This window comes from Salvelinus sp. IW2-2015, linkage group LG13 (assembly GCF_002910315.2).
Source record: "Salvelinus sp. IW2-2015 linkage group LG13, ASM291031v2, whole genome shotgun sequence".
In the NCBI taxonomy this organism is placed as follows: domain Eukaryota; kingdom Metazoa; phylum Chordata; class Actinopteri; order Salmoniformes; family Salmonidae; genus Salvelinus; species Salvelinus sp. IW2-2015.
The window spans coordinates 47,213,332-47,232,215 of NC_036853.1; the positions used below are offsets into that span (position 1 = coordinate 47,213,332).

The 18,884-nt window shown below is 41.4% G+C and overlaps 1 pseudogene; it reads left to right on the forward strand.

Moving 5' to 3' along the window:
• Positions 1 to 379: 379 nt before the first annotated feature.
• The window catches only part of LOC111971297 (uncharacterized), a 56,765-nt pseudogene continuing 38,260 nt past the window's right edge, over positions 380 to 18,884 (forward strand).

Consider the following 18,884-nt stretch of genomic DNA (forward strand, 5'->3'; position numbering starts at 1 on the left):
CACTGTCGGGACTAGAAGCACAAGCATTTCGCTACACTCGCAATAACATCTGCTAAACATGTGTATGTGACCAATCAATTTTGATTTGATCCGATTTTTTTCTTGAGCTGATGGTTGGGGGCCAGAACATAATTACAAATAATTTGTAGAACGCAAATTTACCGCACGAAGCCCAAGCAGATATAATGTTAGACTAAAACAATCATTTAAAACCTTGCTCACATTTGTATACGATCACGTTTCTCTCCATTATGTGTGGAAATACTTGGGAACAGATTTCTTAGTGGTATCTTATTTAAAAACAAAAAAACAGCGCTAATACTTTTTCATTTAGACACACCCTTTGAGCTATGACGTTACCCAATAACATCCTCTCTCTTCAGTTTAAACGGAAGTGAACAGTGACCAAGAACAATTTCCACGTTAGCGTTTTTGTTGTTATTTCGACGTTAATTAACAACATGGGACGAACAAATATGACTAATTTAGCTGCACAGCATCACATACCTACCCCATGTAGTCTTTAATTCGCGTTGGAGACAGGACTTGGTTGATAGATGTTATTTAGGTAACGCTGAACTAACAATGGATAACTGTATGGTTTTTCACACTCAAATAGCCTCCATCATGGAAGTGCTAGCAAATTCAGCCGTGGCAGAAATCTGTAAACTCGTAGACGACGACTATGCAGTGTTTCGTTTGGAAATTTCTCAAAGCCAGAAAGAAAACAGGGGATTGCGTAGGAAACTACAGCTACTTGAACTGAAGGTAGCAAGGGAGCGCGCAGACAGGACAATGCGAGAGCGCAGCCTCGCTAGTCGTCCCAGTAATGTCAAGATTCTAGACCGATACAGAGGAATGGAAAGAGGTACATTTCGCAGAAGGCCAAGGCTGCGCGGCCTGTCGCCTTTCATATATAGTTTCGTTCCTGTCGCTCCCGTTCAGATGTGTTACATAAAATTGGGTCTTGGTCAGTTTTTGGATAGAATGCAATAATGCCCCTGATTACTTAGCTATCTAGCGCAAAAACACTAAAATATTCTAACCATATTCTTGATTTACTGCATTTCCTATTATTTCCCAATGAAAACAATGTGATGAATGGAACATAATATTGTGAACAAAAATATAAACGCAACAATTTCAAATATTTTACTGAGTTACAGTTCATATAAGGAAATCAGTCAATTTAAATAAATCAATTAGGCCCACATCTATTACACATGACTGGACATAGGTGTGGGCCTGGGAGGGCATAGGCCCACCCACTTGGCAGCCAGGCCCATCCACTGGGGTGCCATGCCCAGCCAATCAGAATACATTTTTATCCCCCTCAAAAGGGCTTTATTACAGGCAGAAATATTCCTCAGTTTCATCAGCTGTCCGGGTGGCTGGTGTCAGACGATCCCGCAGGTGAAGAAGCCGGATGTGGAGGTCCTAGGCTGGTGTGGTTACATGTGGTCTGCGGTTGTGAGGCCGGTTGGAAGTACGGCCAAATTCTCTAAAACGACGTTGGAGGCAGCTTATGGTTGTAGAGACATGAACATTACATTCTCTGGCAACAGCTCTGGTGGACATTCCTGCAGTCACCATGCCAATTGCACGCTCTCTCAAAACTTGAGACATCAGTGGCATTGAGTTGTGTGACAACTGCACAGTGGGCTTTTACTGTCCCTAGCACAAGGTGCACCTGTGTAATGATCATGCTTTTTAATCAGCTTCTTGAGGTGCCACACCTGTCAGGTGGATGGATTATCTTGGCAAATTAGATATGCTCACTAACGGATGTAAACAAATTTGGGCACAACATTTGAGAGAAATAAGGTTTTGTGCATATGAAACATTTCTGGGATCTTTTATTTCAGCTCATGAAACATGGGACCAACACTTTATATGCGTTTATATGCGTTTATATTTTTGTTCAGTGTACATCGATCACTAAATAGTATAGAAAGTTATGAGAAGTGTTACTTTACATCCTTGCCAATTCTAGACAGTGTCAAAAATGTAAATAGTGTACCGTTAAGTATTGACAGTAGCTAAACTACCTCTTTCCCCCAATAACTCTCAGGTGAAGGAGATCTCACTGGTGGCCACAGGAGCTTTGTGAAGGCAGCAGGACAAAATACATGGAGAGATGACCAACCAATCACTGTTGATGAGGGGAGCGGAACCTCGACCAAGCACGTTATCGTGATAGAGGTTAGCAGTGGTGTAGTGGAGGCTATACACCATATACCCACTTATTTTTCAGTGAGCATTGCGTATACTCATTTCTTAATCCCCACTGATAGGTATCAAAGTAGTGTAGTGGAGGTATACGCCATATCAATTAATAAGGCTGATGAAACAGATCAGAATGTTTAGCTTAAAAAGTTGATAAACTATTATTTCTTCACATTTTGGGTGCAGCAATATGCACACGGCTGATGTTCCAAAATGCAATTTGCGGAAAACACCTTTCTAAAATGCGTACCGCACATGCTAGAGGTTTCATGGACAGAGATGGAAATATCCGTTTGAAATTTATAAAGAGGGGAGATCTAAAGATGCAACAGCTATCATCGGTTTCTAACATGACAAGGATAATGCCTTGGCTGCTAGACAATGAAAGAAAGAAAACCAATAGAATAGGAGAAAGCATATGAGGAAGCCTTTATAAAATAATTGACTCCACTTTTCTATGGTGGGATTTTGGCTATAGGCTACTTTGATCCAAGGTTAAACATGCCTCATAATATGAAGTAAAAAGTCCAGGTTTCAAACAATTAAGGAACAGGAAAATATAGCGATGCTAATGCTGGCCTAACCGTACTCTGGTAGATGGAAAGGCTTTCCCAATAACCGTCTCAATTAAATGTTAACTAGCCTACCTTTCAGAATGATATCATGATTATTTCCATCAATCCAGTGGCTATTTTGTTTTTAAAATTCCATCTCGTGCTACAGAACAGTGCTGTAGCCAGATATTGGTGGGTGGGCCTGCAGAAATGTGTGTGCGCCCCCCAAAATAATTATGATGGGGGGGGAGAGCATGTACCTTCCTGCATATTTTGCCATGGGGCAGAGAGAAAAATGTGCAGTTTTAAAGCACATTTCCTGCAGATCTACACATTTTGCCATAGGGCAGAGGGAAACATTTGCAGTTTTATAGCTCACCCGATGCTATTCTACACATTTTGCCACGAGGCTGAGAAAAGTTTGCATTTTTAAAGCTAATTAAAACAAAAATATAGGTTTGTTGGTTGATAACGGCATTAGATTATGAGCTGTCTTGTTTGCTAAATAAACATACGAAATAGGCAGTGGCATGGCGCATATAGCCATAATAGCACAGGGACATATGCCTCAAAGCAGTCATATTCATCACTTATTGGGGGTGTGGCTTTCAGTTAGTTATTTTTGGCAAGCCAGCCTGTGAGAGTGAATGTCATTCCAGTTCATATGTTCTGTTATATTTGAACAAATCTGACTAACCCAGTGCATTGCTTGCGATGAATTCTATCTGATGGTGTTTGCATGTTTAAGTAAAAAGACAAATAATGTCCCGTTTGGAATACTGCCAAGTAAAGAACATATAAATTACAAATAAAAGCCACATCTATGCGTTCTCCCCTGCTACAGAAACACTGTTAACCAAACAACAGTGCTAAGTGCCTGTGTACTTTTAAAGGGTAACTACACAAAAAAATTATTTCCTTTGAAATTTCCCCCCCCCCAGACCTAAAAAGTTGTCTCCTGATGTGGCTTAATCATTGTTATGGATTTACATCCAATTTTGTTGTTTTTTCATTACAAACGTGTGACTTTGATAGCAAAAGCCTTTAAAAAATCATTATAATAATAAAAGTCTGAAACCTGCGAATGTATGACTCAGTTTAGCCTACTTTCACAGTACAGCTTAGGTTGGCCTGACAGTGAAAGACCAATATGGGATACAGTGCCTTGCAAAAGTATTCACTCCCCTTGGCATTTTTTCTATTTTGTTGCATTACAACCTGTTATTTAAATTGATTTTTATTTGGATTTCATGTAATGGACATATAGTCCAAATTGGGGAAGTGAAATGAAAAAAATTACTTGTTTCAAAAAATTCAAAAAGAATTACATGGAAAAGTGGTGCGTGCCTATGTATTCACCCCCTTTGCTATGAAGCCCCTAAATAAGATCTAGTGCAACCAATTACCTTCAGAAGTCACATAATTAGTTCAATAAAGTCCACCTGTGTGCAATCTAAGTGTCACATGATCTGTCACATGATCTCAGTATATATACAAACCTGTTCTGAAAGGCCCCAGAGTCTGCAACACCACTAAGCAAGGGGCACCACCAAGCAAGTGGCACCGCGAAGACCAAGGAGCTCTCCAAACAGGTCAGGGACAAAGTTGTGGAGAAGTACAGATCAGGGTTGGGTTAAAATATCTGAAACTTTGAACATCCCGCGGAGCACCATTAAATCCATTATTACGAAATGGAACAAATATGGCACCACAACAAACCTGCCAAGAGAGGGCCGCCCACCAAAACTCACGGACCAGGCAAGGGGGGCATTAATCAGAGGCAACAAAGATACCAAAGTTAACCCTGAAGGAGCTGCAAAGCTCCACAGCGGAGATTGGAGTATCTGTCCATAGGACCACTTTAAGCCGTACACTCCACAGAACTGGGCTTTATGGAAGAGTGGCCAGAAAAAAGCAATTGCAAGCAAACACGTTTGGTGTTCGCTAAAAGGCATGTAGGAGACTCCCCAAACATATGGAAGATGGTAATCTGGTTAGATGAGACTCAAATTTAGCTTTTTGGCCATCAAGGAAAACGCTATGTCTGGCGCAAACCCAACACTTCTCATCACCCGAGAACACCATCCCCACAGTGAAGTATGGTGGTGGCAGCATCATGCTGTGGGGATGTTTTTCATCGGCAGGGACTGGGAAACTGGTCAGAATTGAAGGAATGATGGAGTGCACTAAATACAGGGAAATTCTTGAGGGAACCTGTTAGTCTTCCAGAGATTTGAGACTGGGATGGAGGTTCACCTTCCTGCAGGACAATGACCCTAAGCATACTGCTAAAGCAACACTCGTGTGGTTTAAGGGGATACATTCAATGTCTTGGAATGGCCTAGTCAAACCCAGACCTCAATCCAATTGAGAATCTGTGGTATGACTTAGATTGCTGTACACCAGCAGAACCCATCCAACTTGAGGGAGCTGGAGCAGTTTTGCCTTGAAGAATGGGCAAATATCCCAGTGGCTAGATGTGCCAAGCTTATAGAGACCTACCCCAAGAGGCTTGCAGCTGTAATTGCTGCAAAAGGTGGCTCTACAAAGTATTGGTTTTGGGGGGGGGGGGGTGAATAGTTATGCACGCTCAAGTTTTCTGTTTTGTTGTCTTATTTCTTGTTTGTTTTACAATAAAACATATTTTGTATCTTCAAAGTGGTAGGCATGTTGTTTAAATCAAATGATACAAACACCCCCCAAAAATATTTTAATTCCAGGTTGTAAGGCAACAAAATAGGAAAAATGCCAAGGGGGGTGAATACTTTCGCAAGCCACTGTATATCATTTTAGGTCATTCAGAGTGTACAGTACATTTTGGAAAATATTCAGACCCCTGCCTTTCCACATTTTGTTACGTTACAGTCTTATTCTAAAATTATTAAATAATACCACACACAATACACCATAATGACAAAGCGAAAACAGGGTTTTAGACATTTTTGCAAATGTATTAAATATAAAAAACAGATACCTTATTTACATAAGTATTCAGACCCTTTGCTATCAGACTCGGAATTGAGCTCATGTGCATCCTGTTTCCATTGATCATCCTTGAAATGTATCTACAACTTGATTGGAGTCCACCTGTGTTAAATTCAATTGATTGGACATGATTTGGAAAGGCACACACCTGTCTATATAATGTCCCACAGTTGATAGTACATGTCAGAGCAAAAACCAAGCCATGAGGTCGAAGGAATTGTCCGTAGAGCTCCGACAGGATTGTGTCGAGGCACCGATCTGGGGAACGGTACCAAAAAATGTCTGCTTCATTGAGGGTCCCCAAGAACACAGTGGCCTCCATCATTAAATGGAAGAAGTTTGGAACCATCAAGACTTCCTAGAGCTGGCCGTCCGGCCAAACGGAGAAATTGGGGTAGAAAGGCCTTGGTCAGGGACGTGACCAAGAATCCAATGGTCACTCTGTCAGAGCTCCTGAGTTCATCTGTGGAGATGGGAGAACCTTCCAGAAAGACAACCATCTCTGCAGCACTCCACCAATCAGGCCTTTATGGTAGAGTGGCCAGACGGAAGCCACTCCTCAGTAAAAGGCACGACAGCTCGCTTGGAGTTTGCCAAAAGGCACCTAAAGGACTCTCAAACCATGAGTAAGAAGATTATCTGGTCTGATGAAACCAAGATTGAACTCTTTAGCCTGAATGCCAAGCGTGACATCTGCAGGGAAACCTGGCACCTTTGATACGGTGAAGCATGGTGGTGGCAGCATCATGCTGTGGGGATGTTTTTCAGAGGCAGGGACTGGGAGACTAGTCATGATCAAGGGAAAGATGACGGAGCAAAGTACAGAGAGATCCTTGATGAAAACCTGCTCCAGAGCGCTCCGGACCTCAGATTGGGGCGAAGGTTGATCTTCCAACAATACCACAACCCTAAGCACACAGCCAAGACTGACCAAGCTTCGGCCAAGCTTCCGACCAAGCTTCGGGACAAGTCTCTGAATGTCCTTGAGTGGCCCAGCCAGAGACCGGACTTGAACCCGATCGAAAATCTCTTGAGAGGCCTGAAAATAGCTCTGCAGCGACGCTCATCATCCAACGCCATACCTGCTGACAGAGCTTGAGAGGATCTGCATAGAAGAATGGGAGGAACTCCCCAATTACAGGTGTGCCAAGCTTGTAGTGTCATACCCAAGAAGACTCTAGGCTATAATCGCTACTAAAGGTGCTTCAACAAAGTACTGAGTAAAGGGTTTGGATACTTACAGTACCAGTCAAAAGTTTGGACACACCTACTCATTCAAGCGTTTTTCTTTATTTTTACTATTTTCTACATTGTAGAATATTAGTGAAGACATCAAAACTATGAAATAACACATGGAATCCTGTAGTGACCAAAAAAGTGTTAAACAAATTCTTCAAAGTAGCAACCCTTTGCCTTGATGACAGCTTTGCACACACTTGGCATTCTCTCAACCAGCTTCACCTGGAATGCTTTTCCAACAGTCTTGAAGGAGTTACCACATATGCTGAGCACTTGTTGGCTGCTTTTCCTTCACTCTGCGGTCCAACTCATCCCAAACCATCTCAATTGGGTTGAGGTCAGGTGATTGTGTAGGCTAGGTCATCTGATGCACCACTCCATCACTCTCCTTCTTGGTCAAATAGCCCTTACACAGCCTGGAGGTGTGTTGGGTCATTGTCCTGTTGAAATGATAGTCCCACTAAGCGCAAACCAGATGGGATGGCTTATCGCTGAGATAACCATGCTGGTTAAGTCTGCCTTGAATTCTAAATAAATCACAGACAGTGTCACCAGCAAAGTACCATCACACCTCCTCCTCCATGCTTCACCGTGGGAACCACACATGTGGAGATCCGTTCGCACTACTRTGCGTCTCACAAAGACACGGCGGTTGGAACCAAAAATCTCAAATTTGGACTCATTAGACCAAGGTCCATTGCTCGTGTTTCTTGGCCCAAGCAAGTCTATTCTTTTTAGTGTCCTTTAGTAGTAGTTTCTTTGCAGCATTTATTTGGGCTGCAATCTGAGGTGCAGTTAACTCTAATTGAACTTACCCTCTGCGGCAGAGGTAACTCTGGGTCTTCCTTTCCTGTGTCGGTCCTCATGAGAGCCGTTTTTTTTTGCAACTGCTCTTGAAGAAACTTTCAAAGTTCTTGAAATGTTCTACATTGACTGACCTTCATATCTTAAAGCAATGATGGACTGTCATTTCTCTTTACTTATTTGAGATGTTCTTGCCATAATATGGACTTGGTCTTTTACCAAATAGGGCTATCTTCTGTATACCACCCCTACCTTGGCTCAAACGCATTAAAAAGGAAAGAAATTCCACAAATTAACTTTTAACAAGGCACACCTGTTAATTTAAATGCATTCCAGGTGACTACCTCATGAAGCTGGTTGAGAGAATGCCAAGCGTGTGCAAAGCTGTCATCGAGGCAAAGGGTGGCTACTTTGAAGAATCTCAAATATAAAATATATTTTGATTTGGTTACTACATGATCCCATATATGTTATTTCACAGTTTTGATGTCTTCACAATGTAGAAAATAGTAAAAATAAAGACAAATCCTGAAATTAGTAGGTGTGTCCAAATGTTTGATTGGTACTATATGTAAATGTTATATTTCAGGTTTTTAGTTTTATAAATTTGCAAACAAACTGTTTTTGCTCTGTCATTATAGGGTATTGTGTATGTTGATGAGGGGGAGAAAAAAAATGTAATCAATTTTAGAATAAGGCTGTAATGTAACAAAACGTGGAAAAAGTCAAGGGGTCTGAATACTTTCCGAATACACTGTATGACACTGTTTTTCATCATTTTTCACACAGGGCACCTATCCTTCTCCAGGTAGGCCGTTTTGGGATTTTTCTTTTCAAAATTAGAATGTACCCACTTCTCCAGGCACCACTACACCACTGGAGGTCAGTGTAATAGTGTTGCATTAAGAATTACAGTAAATGAAATGTGGCCCGTCTATTTCAGAAAGGCTCCCCTTTTCACTTGCTTACATTTACGTCTTTATTTATCTGCCATGGGGAGCTTGAGGGACCTCCCTACAAGATTGTTATCCAATACGCCATGAAAGTGGTACTTCCAGGTTCCTTGTATTGTAGCCTAAGATTTTGCTCCAAATTTGCATCGTCAAATTCATGAAAACATGGTCATATAAGATATATACTGAACAAAAATATAAACGCATCTTGCAACAGTCTCAAAGATTTTACTGAGTTATTGTTGATATATGGAAATCAGTCAAATTGCCATTGATAAAATGCAATTGTGTTCGTTGTCCGTAGTTTATGCCTGCCCATACCATAACCCCACCATGGGGCACTCTGTTCACAAAGTTAACGTCAGCAAACCGCTCGCCCAGACGACGCCATACCTGCCGTCTGCCAGGTACAGTTGAAACCGGGATTCATCCGTGAAGAGCACACTTTTCCAGCGTGCCAGTGGCCATCGAAGTTATGCATTTGCCCACTGAAGTCGGTTACAACGCCGAACTGCAGTCAGGCCAAGACCCTACTGATGATGATGACGAACACACAGATGAGCTTCCCTGAGACCGTTTCTGACAGTTTGTACAGAAATTCTTTGGTTGTGCAAACCCACAGTTTCATCAGCTGTCCGGGTGATGATCCCGCAGGTGAAGAAGCCGGATGTGTAGGTCCTGGGCTGGTGTTGTGTGAGAGCAAAATTACAATATTATGTTATAATACTGTTACTGCATAAAATGGTTGTTTTATGGAATAGAATAGGGGGTTCTTAGAACACTCTCATCTGTGTGTGTTCTACAGAGTTGGGCCTTTGGCACTTAATGCTGACACTGGATTTACGATGCCTTTGGTGATAACCTAAAGACCCCATTCCATAGCATGAGTTGGTGTTTGTGTACTGGGAGGTACCAAGGTGGAGATGACGAGTATGGATAATGACTCTGGTTTCCACACAATGAGAACAATCTTTACAGCAGATACTGTCTGCTGTGAATTATTGATTTCCTTTTGTATGAATCCTAACCTTGTGACCCATTCCACACTTCTGTTGTTTGTCATGTAGACTAAGAGGGTGTATCTTTGCTATAAAAGGTATTTGTATTCTTTGTGTCGGGGCTCTCAACACAACAGTCAAGAGTGTTGTGTCGACCAGCCATAGTTATTGCAGAGCACTGACATTAATTCACTTGTGTGTGGTGTGACATGCTTTCCTTATTAATATGTGCATAAAGATTTAGTTTAAGTAGAACTTTGACTTGTGTGATAAGTTTGTCTCTCCTCATTTGATAATAAAGAAATAACCACCACAGTGGTTACACGTCGTCTGCAGTTGTGAGGCCGGTTTCAAATTCTCTAAAATGCTGTTGGAGGCGGTTTATGGTAGAGAAATTAACATTACATTTTCTGGCAACAGCTCTGGTGGACATTGCTGCAGTCAGCATGCCAATTGAACCCTTTCTCAACTTGAGACGTCTTTGGTATTGTGTTGTGTGACAAAACTGCACATTTTTAGAGCACTTTTTATTGCCTCCAGCACAAGATGCACCTGTATAATGATCATGCAGTTTAATCAGCTTCTTGATATGCCGCACCTGTCAGGTGGCTGGATTATCTTGGCAAAGGAGAAATGCTCACTGACAGGGATGTAAATAAAACATTTGAGAGAAATAAACTTTTTTGTGCATATGAAAGATTTCTGGGATCTTTTTTTAGCTCATGAAACATGGGACGAACACTTTACATGTTGTGTTTACATTTTTGTTCAGTATATATTAAAATGTTTTCAATGCATTTTCAGGTAGTGTATAGTGCAATGTCCCTCAAAATGGTTTTCTTAAATTAATAATGATCCAGGTTCTTCCACCATGTTTCTCACATGTTCAGACTACATTTTGAGAATATATGGCAATATTTTTCAGCAAAATAAGTATTTTTAATAAAAGATATATATACCAATCTCAGTCCACCGTACTTTTTACTGACATGTTGATATGTCCATTTGTATTTTTTTTTGCTTGTTAGCTTTTTTACATTTTAACTATTTATTTTCATATTCCTACTCTTCGAGGTCTATACTAACATGAATGGAACAATATTAATCCCTCACAAATGTAATTCCTGCCTTTATCCCATACCTTTGGTGACTCATTTTTTGTTTTCTTACAGCCTTCTGAGTGGACAAAGTTAATGCCACAACACTGAACTGTAGCAACCCAAAATTATACAAATTATGTAAATTGKTGCAGGAGGGCTGGGGGAGTTGACCAATAAAGTTCTAGTGAAGATTTCTTTAAAATCCAGTTCTAAATCCATTGTCAAAACATGCTCGACCAGCCTGTTGAGAATAGGGTTAAGTGGTTATTAACCTCTTCTCTTCTTGTGTCAGTCTGCAGATGCAGAGGCTGCAGGTCCTGGGGTCAAGCAGGAGAGGTCTGAAGGAGAGGAGGACCCACGTCACAGCAGAAACATCCAGGTGGAAGCAGCGGCTGAAGTGGCGCCCCCTGTAGCCACGGAGGACCCCACCACCGCTCCAGCGCAGCCCAGGATCAGACGCAGCATCACGGAGGTCAGTGGAACGCAGAACGCCGCCCTCAAGTCAGAGACAGACACCGAGACTTTAACGGGGCTGGAATCACTGAGCTGTGCTCCTGCTCCCCGCTCAGAGTATAGACTTTACGGTAACCCAAGCCCGAGGACTGTTCTGTCCCATCAGGACTCGAGTGACGTGTCACAGACTGGCAATGATCCGTCCTGTTCATACGTTATAGAGATGATACCTGGTGACATGCCTTTGGGCTTAGATACACCGACTAATCCAATGAGAGGTGACTGGAACCGGTACAGTAGTAGTGTAAACTCTGAAGGGTTCCTAGATAAGAAAGGGGAGGGTCTGGTCGTAGATGAAGTGACTGTGAAAGTGGAGAGCGACGTTTCTCTGTCATGGAATGCAGACGAAACTCACTTAGGAGAAGGACACTCGCAGGGCAACACCAGTGACTTCTTTGACTACAGGGAAAGCTTAGAGACAAATCTAAATGTCGCAACCCACTCCCCTTTACACGCGTTCAGGGAACGCGGTCCAGTGTCCACGTCGTTAGAGCCTTCCGATTCACATGTCCGTGTCCTTTTTGATCAGGTATTGAACTCAAATGACAGGGCTAAAGCTCAGGCTCGGGGAGGGGCAACAACATCAGGCAATAGTAAAGAGAAACGGTTCCTCTGCATGTTCTGTCACAAAGGCTTCAGCTGCCTCCAGAATGTGGAMATCCACCAGAGGGTCCACACAGGGGAGAAACCCTTCAGCTGTACCCAGTGTGAGAAGAGGTTCTCCCACCAGCACCACCTGAAGAGGCACCAGAGAGTCCACACAGGGGAGAAACCCTACAGCTGCCCACAGTGTGAGAAGATGTTCTCTCGCCAGGACCAGCTGAAGATGCACCTGAAGGTCCACACTGGAGAGAAGCCATTCGCCTGTATGCACTGCGGGAAGAGTTTTTCAGAGAGGAGATGCCTCAGGATACACCAGCAGAAAAACCATCCCACTCTGTAATATAGAAAGTAACCATTCCACTCAATAGCTTCTGATGTTTAGATCAAACCCTGCATTAAAGACAAAGATTKATTTTGGTTGTTGTCAGCTAAAAAGACCCATAGATGCATTTGGAATAACAAGAGTTTCGGTGTTGAAACAGACTTCAGCGTGGAAGATTCCTGGGTAGAACATTGCATCAACACATTGTGTGATATATAAGGCATATATACGCCTAATGAGTGTCTTACATATTGTGTTTGTACTGTGTAGGCTATATGATGTTCACAAATGTCTATTTCATTACTTCCATTGAACTACTTTATTTTTTAAATTAATGCAGTTTATCAAGTTCACAATGATTTTTTTGTTGTTGAGACGTGTATGTGAGGTTTTCGTATGGTGTAATTAACACTTATGTTTAATAAACACAACATGGGACTTTTCATTCTAAGACTTTTATTGAGACTCTCTTTAGTATACATCTGATCTCACCCTACTCTGCATACACACAACAGTGCTTTATAACCAATATACATTTAAATATAAATAAATACATTACCAACACACAAACACCCACTATACAGTCGTGGCCAAAAGTTTTGAGAATGACACAAATATTCATTTTCACAAAGTCTACTGCCTCAGTCTGTATGATGGCAATTTGCATATACTCCAGAATGTTATGAAGAGTGATCAGATGAATTGCAATTAATTGAAAGTCCCTCTTTGCCATGCAAATGACTTGAATCCCCAAAAAACATTTCCACTGCATTTCAGCCCTGCCACAAAAGGACCAGCTGACATCATGTCAGTGACCTCTCTGTTAATAACACAGGTGTGAGTGTGACTAGGACAAGGCTGGAGATCACTCTGTCATGCTGATTGAGTTCGAATAACAGACTGGAAGCTTCAAAAGGAGGTGGTGCTTGGAATCATTGTTCTTCCTCTGTCAACCATGTTACCTGCAAGGAAACACGTGCCGTTATCATTACTTTGCACAAAAAGGGCTTCACAGGCAAGGATATTGCTGCCAGTAAGATTGCACCTAAATCAACCATTTATCGGATCATCAAGAACTTCAAGGAGAGCGGTTCAATTGTTGTGAAGAAGGCTTCAGGGCGCCCAAGAAAGTCCAGCAAGCGCCAGGACCATCTCTTAAAGTTGATTCAGCTGCGGGATCGGGACACCACCAGTACAGAGCTTGCTCAGGAATGGCAGCAGGCAGGTGTGAGTGCATCTGCACGCACAGTGAGGTGAAGACTTTTGGAGGATGGCCTGGTGTCAAGAAGGGCAGCAAAGAAGTCACTTCTCTCCAAGAAAAACATCAGGGACAGACTGATATTTAGCCAAAGGTACAGGGATTGGACTGCTGAGGACTGGGGTAAAGTCATTTCTCTGATGAATCCCCTTTCCGATTGTTTGGGGCATCCGGAAAATAGCTTGTCTGGAGAAGACAAGGTGAGCGACCATCAGTCCTGTGTCATGCCAACAGTAAAGCATCCTGAGACCATTCATGTGTGGTGTTGCTTTCTCAGCCAAGGGAGTGGGCTCACTCACAATTTTGCCTAAGAACACAGCCATGAATAAAGAATGGTACCAACACATCCTCCGAGAGCAACTTCTCCCAACCATTCAGGAACAGTTTGGTGACGAACAATGCCTTTTCCAGCATGATGGAGCACCTTGCCATAAGGCAAAAGTGATAACTAAGTGGCTCGGGGAACAAAACATCGATATTTTGGGTCCATGACCAGGAAACTCCCCAGACCTTAATCCCATTGAGAATTTATGGTCAATCCTCAAGAGGCGGGTGGACAAACAAAAACCCACAAATTCTGACAAACTCCAAGCATTGATTATGCAAGAATGGGCTGCCATCAGTCAGGATGTGGCCAAGAAGTTAATTGACAGCATACCAGGGCAAATTGCAGAGGTCTTGAAAAAGAAGGGTCAACACTGCAAATATTGACTCTTTGCATCAACTTCATGTAATTGTCAATAAAAGCCTTTGACACTTATGAAATGCTTGTAATTATAGTTCAGTATTCCATAGTAACATCTGACAAAAATATCTAAAGACACTGCAGCAGCAAACTTTGTGGAAATCAATATTTGTGTCATTCTCAAAACGTTTGGCCACAACTGTACACATCAAAATAGTTTAGTCAGGTTTGTCTGATGGCTTATCATAGCACACTCATATTTAACCACAATATATTTACAGTGCCCTTAGAAAGTATTCATACCCTGTGATCTATTCCACATTTTGGTTGTGTTACAGCCTGAATTCGAAACTGGTTTAAATTTAAAAAAATCCTCACCCGTCTACACACAATACCCTATAATGACAAAGTGAAATGTTTTTATAAATGTTTGCTAATTTATTGAAAATTAAACACAGAAATATCTTATTTATATAAGTATTCACACCCCTTATCAATACTTTGTAGAAGCGGTTACAGCTGTGAGTCTTTCTGGGTAAGTCTCTTAGAGCTTTCCACACTTGGATTTTGCAACATTTGCCAATTATTATTTTCAAAATTCTTCAAGCTGTGTTAAATTGTTTGTTGATCTATGCTATACAACCATTTTCAGGTCTTGCCATAGATGTTTAAGTAGATTTATATCAAAGCTGTAACTCAGCCACTCAGGAACATTCACTGTCTTGGTGAGAAACCCCAGTGTAGATTTGGCCTTGTGTTTTAGGTTATTGTCCTGCTGAAAGGTCAATTCATCTCCAAGTGTCTGGTGGAAAGCAGACTGAACCAGGTTTTCCGCTAGGGTTGTGCTTGTGCTTAACTCCATTCAATACATTTTTTATCCTAAAAAACTACCCAGTCCTTAACGATTATAAGCATACCCATAGCACGATTCAGCCACCAACCACTATGCTTGAAAATATGGAGACTGATACTCTAATGTGTTGTATTGGATTTGACCAAAACATAACACTTTGTACTCAGGACAAAAAGTGAATTGCTTTGACATATTTTCTGCAGTATTACTTTAGTGCCTTGTAGCAAACAGGATGCATGTTTTGGAATATTTGTATTCTGTACAGTCTTCCTTCTTTTCACTCTGTCAATTAGCATAGTATTGTGGAGTATCTGCAATATTGTTGATCCATCCTCAGTTTGCTCCTATCACAGCCATTAAACTTTGTAACTCTTTTAAAGTCACTATGGTGAAATCCTGAGCTGTTTCCTTCCTCTCCGGCAACTGAGTTAGGAAGAACTCCTGTATCTTTGTAGTAACTGGGTGTATTGATACACCATCCAAAGTGTAATTAATAACTTCACCATGCTCAAAAGGATATTCAATCTCTACCAATAGGTGCTCTTCTTTGCGAGGCATTGGAAAACCTCCTTGGTCTTTGTGGTTGAATCTGTGTTTGAAATTCACTGCTCGACTGAGGGACCTTACAATTATCTGTATGTGTGGGGTACAGAGATGAGGTAGTAATTCAAATTTCATGTTAAACTCTATTATTGCAGACAGAGTGAGTCCATGCAACGTATTATGTGACTTGTTAAGCAAATTGTTACTCCTGAACTTATTTAGGCTTGCCATAACAAATAGATTGAATACTTATTGATTCAAGACATTTCAGCCTTTAATTTTTAATTAATTTGTAAACATTTCCAAAAACATGATTCCACTTTGACATTATGGGGTATTGTGTGTAGGCCAGTGACAACAAATRTAAATGTAATCCATTTCAAATTCAGGCTGTAAACAACATTTGAAAAAGTTATGGGGTGTGAATACTTTCTGAACAATAAAGTAATTCTGTAACTACAACATAGGACTCAAACGTAGAGACGTATGTACGTACCTGAGGGAGTGTATGTCTGTGTAATAATCTGTATCACCTGTCTCTTCCAGGAGAAGGAGGGTCCAGAGGTGCTCCTGGTGAAGGAGGAGGGGTGTGAGGAGGGTCTTGGAAACCCTGAGTGGACCATGGTCATGGAGGACAACCAGACTACACCTGAATCAACAGAGGAACCAGCTGAGCAGCACAGGACCACACACAGTCTCACTGAGGTGAGCCCACTGTGAACTGTCTTTATGGTATTAGGTCCATATCAGTTGTGGTTTTGATGATGAGGGAGGCCGATTTTTTTTCATGAGCACCCAGTTCAATGTAACATCAATAGGTTTAGGCTACTACGTGATGCAAAATTTTTCCCTATACCCATCATGAGGTTGTTACAACCTAGCCAATGAATTAAAGTTTACAATGTAGCCGCACACAGGTCGAGAGAAAATGTTGAGATGACAGACAGTGACACATCTAGCTGATCTTGGGTGTAATCATTAGTCCAACAATTGCAAATTAGAGTTTCTATTGGACAAATTCAGGTATGTTTATCCCTGTTTTGTTCACTTTCATAACAGCCACGTTGTATTCCTTCTCGCATCCATGCGTTCTCCTCCTCTCACCCTTTCCCTTCGTTTGTGGACTTCAATGCAAAACACATCAGCTGTATGTGTCCAGGCGAAGAAACCTTTTCAAATCATATCCTAACCGCTACACACAGCCTACATTGTTGTCCCCATATTAGCTAAAGTAACATCCCAGTCAACATAGCTAATAGAACTTATGCATTAGTAAACACGCTACAATATTATATTTATACCGGCGGGCCCCGGTGGAAATAAATTAATACAACGATAAAGACTTGCGTGCATACCTTGACTTGGAAGAGTTCCAGTATTGTGTTGGATAGTCATAGCCAGCTAGCTAACATAGCATCCTTCTGTTTGAGCCAGGTGTTTTGAGTAAGCTAAACTAGCTAGCTAAGTAGGTGAAACTGAAAGTGAAAAAAATGACACTCTCTCTCTTGCTTCTCCTTCATTTTTGAAGAAATTAATTTGTTCAAAACTGTTCAACTATTGTCTTTCTCTCTCTTTGAGTAAACTACTCACCACATTGTATGCACTGCAGTGCTAGCTAGCTGTAGCTTATGCTTTCAGTACTAGATTCATTCTCTGATCCTTTGATTGGGTGGACAACATGTCAGTTCATGCTGCAAGAGCTCTGATAGGTTGGAGGATGTCCTCCGGAAGTTGTCATAATTACTGTGTAAGTCTATGGAAGGGTGTGAGAACCAAGAGCTTCCTAGGTTTTGTATTGAAGTCAATGTAACAAGAGGGAGGACGCTAGCTCTCCCCCGGCTACATTATGGTGCTACCCTACAGATTGCTGTTGAGGCTACTGTAGAACTTCATTGCAAAACAGTGTTTCAATCAATTATTTCGTAGTTTTATCTAAAAAGGAGAACTTCGTAAATGTTTAAAATGTATTTTTATGAAATTCATTTGGGAGGATGGCCCTCCTCTTCCTCCTCTGAGGAGCCTCCACTGGTCCATATCCACAAAGCCTCTCAGAGCAGGAGTAGTCTAGGATCAGTTTTGCCTTTTAGATCATAATGAATAAGATTATTTGGAAAGATTCTAGATCAGCAGACCTACTCTGAGACTCTTTGTGGATATGGGCCCATGTCTTGATAAATGTTGTCTTAAGTGTGGGACTGTCACGATCGTCGTTGTAATCATACTCATATCGGTTCGACATATTTATTTATTATGTAAGTGAACCGCACAACAAAATAATAAAGAATAAACAAAACATGACGTTCTGTAGTGCTCACAGGCATCAACACAAAAACAAGATCCCACAAAACACAGTGGGGAAATGGCTGCCTAAATATGATCCCCAATCAGAGACAACGATAAACAGCTGCCTCTTATTGGGAACCATACCAGGCCAACATAGAAAAAAACAACCTAGATTACCCACCCTAGTCACACCCCGACCTAACCAACATAGAGAATAAAAAGTCTCTCTATGGTCAGGGCGTGACAGGGACCATGGCTTTGAATGATCAAACCATTGAAGAGTGTCAAGTAATCAAATCAACTAGCACATTTGCATAGTATTATATCAACTATCATTTTTGCATAGTACTCATAGTAGCCTTGTCGCTATCCAGGTTTCCCTAAAACGGGAAGCCGGGCAAAGTTCCATGGCAGAAATTAGCTAAAGAGGGGTGAGAAACCCGGTGTAAACCAGTGACGCATCGCAACACGTCAAACCAGTCAAATGCCTTGCTTGGACGGAGCTCCAAAGATGCTCACCAGATTAATGCCGTAAGAGCAACAGTGCGTGAGGACTAAACATGTCAACAACACAAGCACTAGTGACAAAACATTTAAAAACTTTTTTTCATTCTTCCCCTCTAATCGGGGACTGATTAAGACCTGGGACACCAGGTGAATGCAATTAATTATCAGGTAGAACAGAAAACCAGCAGGCTCCGGACGATGTACAGTAACTGTTGAATACCCTACGGAAAGAGTTGAATACTATGGGAACAACTGCAACCTTTTTGCAAGCAACATTGCTAAAATCAATAAAATAAAATGAACGTCATAATATGTTACCTGTAATACTCATCTCCTATAGCCTAATTGTCAACTCCCTATTGTCATACTGTACCTAAATTACAAGAGTTGGATTTGCACTAAACCATTTTACATGTCAGCACTTAAATGGCATGTACAAAATCTGGTATATGGTTTGC